The sequence below is a fragment of the Schistocerca piceifrons genome, unplaced genomic scaffold (genome assembly GCF_021461385.2).
Source record: "Schistocerca piceifrons isolate TAMUIC-IGC-003096 unplaced genomic scaffold, iqSchPice1.1 HiC_scaffold_580, whole genome shotgun sequence".
Classification (NCBI taxonomy): domain Eukaryota; kingdom Metazoa; phylum Arthropoda; class Insecta; order Orthoptera; family Acrididae; genus Schistocerca; species Schistocerca piceifrons.
The window spans coordinates 32,501-36,625 of record NW_025728822.1 but is presented as its reverse complement, the minus strand read 5'-3'; the positions used below and the strand labels follow the sequence as shown (position 1 = coordinate 36,625).

The window sequence follows — 4,125 nt, the reverse complement described above, 5'->3', positions numbered from 1 at the left end:
GCAAATATACACAACTGTCCGTATACATGCTGAAAGAGTCTGCCCAAAATGGGAACCACACGTCAGCCAGACACTCTGATCACGCACCACTCTCTGCTTCTAACAGGCGCACATACAATATGTAAGCACCAGCATGGAACAACATCCAGTGCATCTTCTCCGCCACATTACACAATCCACACTATCACAACCAGACCAGGAGGTCCGTGCGGAAAATACAATATCCCAGCCTTTCGACATCCACCATTGCGCAGACCAGGCACCAACACCCACACATGTCCTATACAACGGTGCACCCAACATCACAATAGTACCTCCTGTCACAGCGCACAAACAATGACATGAGTCAAAGACACAGGTCTCACACAAGCATAGAATTGGAGCGCCGCCTCTAATAAGCCAAAGGTGCATCCTGACGTGACAAATCTGATCATGTCACAAGCATTCACTTACTATAATCACTATCAACGAACCTGCCGCCCCCGCCCCCCCCCCCCCCTACACCTTTCCGTACAACAACGTGTAACCTAACCTAACCTAACCTAACCTATGTTGTACCTTAACCTAACCTATGTTGTACCTTAACCTAACCTATGTTGTACCTTAACCTAACCTATGTTGTACCTTAACCTAACCTATGTTGTACCTTAACCTAACCTATGTTGTACCTTAACCTAACCTATGTTGTACCTTAACCTAACCTATGTTGTACCTTAACCTAACCCATGTTGTACCTTAACCTAACCCATGTTGTACCTTAACCTAACCCATGTTGTACCTTAACCTAACCCATGTTGTACCTTAACCTAACCCATGTTGTACCTTAACCTAACCCATGTTGTGCCTCAACCTAACCCATGTTGTGCCTCAACCTAACCCATGTTGTGCCTCAACCTAACCCATGTTGTGCCTTAACCTAACCCATGTTGTGCCTCAACCTAACCCATGTTGTGCCTTAACCTAACCCATGTTGTGCCTTAACCTAACCCATGTTGTGCCTTAACCTAACCCATGTTGTGCCTTAACCTAACCCATGTTGTGCCTTAACCTAACCCATGTTGTGCCTTAACCTAACCCATGTTGTGCCTTAACCTAACCCATGTTGTGCCTTAACCTAACCCATGTTGTCGCCTTAACGTAACCCACGTTGTCGCCTAAACCTGCTCTGTAATTGTTATACGACTCGTTCAATTACTGTAGTGTTGCCCACCCGCAACCCTCGCAATATAGTTCGCTACTCGCACTGCCCGCACCCCTGTGTATCGCTTCATGTTAAACACCTTGCAAGTCTTGCTCACTTTCCACATGCTCCTGCTGTACACTGTAATGTGGATGGCAGCAGGACGTACATGCCGCCCCTCCCCACGTCCCCCACCTTGCCCCCTGCCTTCGCAAGCTGGTTGGTGAGAAGTTTGCATGTTCAATGCCCTTCGCATGCGACGTACTCAGGCTACGTTGTGGTGCGGCCTGTGTCAACTGTCCGCTGATGTCGTACGCGTGAACCACAATCTGTACTGCACATTCGTCCCTTATGTACTGAATGATACATCGTGGCACATGTGTGACCGCACAACGACTGCGCCCAAAAACGGCGGACCATACAGTGCAAATATTGTGCACGCAGCTACGTGTCCGTCTCCCTATGAGAGCTGGATTGCAGTGTGGTACGCCATAGAGACGTGTGGGAGGAACGGACGCCGTGGATGGCGATCAGCATGAGCTGTCTGTTGATGTATTCGGACCTAGTCGTCTCTCCTCACACACCGTGATGGCATGGTGCACCGCGTTCCATATCTGCGACATGCTACAGAGGCCGGTTGACAGTCGTTCGAGCAATGGACATCGCATACGTACGGGGGCCACCTTCCACGTATTGTCTAGGCGTGCACATTTTGTTGCGTGTATGTGGGCAGACGTAGTGTGGCGTGACACCTGACACAGGCATGCAATAATCGTTGAAGTTGCAAATGGCGATGGACGCCTGCGTTTTCTGGTGAAGTTACGCAAATGAACAAATGGTAACCTGTTGTGGTGCGGTTGTTCTCGCTAGGGGTGAATCGGTGATGGCGACGATAGGTTGAGGTACTAACCGGTTGTTCCAGCGATACCCACCATGCCGACGAAACTGAACGGCATCTGGGTGTGAAGCGATACGCGGCGGTGGCTGGGTGGGACCGTCCCCGGCCGGTGAGGGGGCGCCTCCCGGCGTGCTGGCCGCGCGGTGCGTGGGCGCACGCGCTACAGCCGGCTGGTGGGGGCGGCCAGTGGCAGGCGCGCCGGCCGACGGACGCGGCAGGCGTCGCAGCTGCGCGCCGGCGCACCCTGCGCGCGGCGCCGTGCGGCCAAAGTAGGTCCTCGCGGGCCCGGTGCGAAGCGCGGTGGACATCTTCAGTGTGCTGGTCCGATTGAGGACTGTGTGCGTTGAGGATGCGCCGCCGCCCGGCGCTCGGCGCCGCGACGCCGTCTGCTGCTCGGTCGCCCCAGCGGTTCTCGCTGGTGGTTTGTATCGCAGCTGTGCGGATGTGTTGGCGCGTGCGCTGTGCTGGGAGAGTTCGCTTCGGCACCCAAGTGGGGCTTTTGTCCTTCTGTGGCGCTGGCGTTGGAGCTGCCGGTCACCGTAGGTGGCGCGTGTTGTCTCCCGCCGGCAATGCCACGACAGCACGCTCCCGGGCCTCTGTCGGCAGCGGCAAGCTCAGTTGGGAGCACGGGTGGTCGCACCGAAAGCGTCTACTCGCCTAACTCCGGGCGATTGCGCCTCTCTCGAACCCGACCAAGTACTTGGGACGGCGCTGCGCGCCGCCGGGACCTGAGAGGGTTTCGAGGTGTATTGTGCAGGGGAGCTCAGCCTCCTCCTGTTTGCAGAATGATTGAGCGGACGCTTGCGTGTTCGCGCGGGCCCCCGGGACACACTCCCGGGCGGCCGGCTGCTCAGCTCTAGTTGACGCAGCTCCCTGGTTGATCCTGCCAGTAGTCATATGCTTGTCTCAAAGATTAAGCCATGCATGTCTCAGTACAAGCCGCATTAAGGTGAAACCGCGAATGGCTCATTAAATCAGTTATGGTTCCTTAGATCGTACCCACGTTACTTGGATAACTGTGGTAATTCTAGAGCTAATACATGCAAACAGAGTCCCGACCAGAGATGGAAGGGACGCTTTTATTAGATCAAAACCAATCGGTCGGCTCGTCCGGTCCGTTTGCCTTGGTGACTCTGAATAACTTTGGGCTGATCGCACGGTCCTCGTACCGGCGACGCATCTTTCAAATGTCTGCCTTATCAACTGTCGATGGTAGGTTCTGCGCCTACCATGGTTGTAACGGGTAACGGGGAATCAGGGTTCGATTCCGGAGAGGGAGCCTGAGAAACGGCTACCACATCCAAGGAAGGCAGCAGGCGCGCAAATTACCCACTCCCGGCACGGGGAGGTAGTGACGAAAAATAACGATACGGGACTCATCCGAGGCCCCGTAATCGGAATGAGTACACTTTAAATCCTTTAACGAGTATCTATTGGAGGGCAAGTCTGGTGCCAGCAGCCGCGGTAATTCCAGCTCCAATAGCGTATATTAAAGTTGTTGCGGTTAAAAAGCTCGTAGTTGGATTTGTGTCCCACGCTGTTGGTTCACCGCCCGTCGGTGTTTAACTGGCATGTATCGTGGGACGTCCTGCCGGTGGGGCGAGCTGAAGGCGTGCGACCGCCTCGTGCGTGCTCGTGCGTCCCGAGGCGGACCCCGTTGAAATCCTACCAGGGTGCTCTTTATTGAGTGTCTCGGTGGGCCGGCACGTTTACTTTGAACAAATTAGAGTGCTTAAAGCAGGCAAGCCCGCCTGAATACTGTGTGCATGGAATAATGGAATAGGACCTCGGTTCTATTTTGTTGGTTTTCGGAACCCGAGGTAATGATTAATAGGGACAGGCGGGGGCATTCGTATTGCGACGTTAGAGGTGAAATTCTTGGATCGTCGCAAGACGAACAGAAGCGAAAGCATTTGCCAAGTATGTTTTCATTAATCAAGAACGAAAGTTAGAGGTTCGAAGGCGATCAGATACCGCCCTAGTTCTAACCATAAACGATGCCAGCCAGCGATCCGCCGCAGTTCCTCCGATGACTCGGCGGGCAGCC

The 4,125-nt window shown here is 54.0% G+C and overlaps 1 non-coding gene across 1 annotated transcript in view; it reads left to right on the top strand.

Annotated features, from left to right (window-relative positions):
• Positions 1–2,948: 2,948 nt before the first annotated feature.
• The window catches only part of LOC124761576, a 1,909-nt gene continuing 732 nt past the window's right edge, over positions 2,949–4,125 (top strand). The window contains exon 1 of the ribosomal RNA XR_007012428.1: positions 2,949–4,125. This exon is cut by the window's right edge and continues 732 nt beyond it. This is a non-coding gene — a ribosomal RNA (small subunit ribosomal RNA).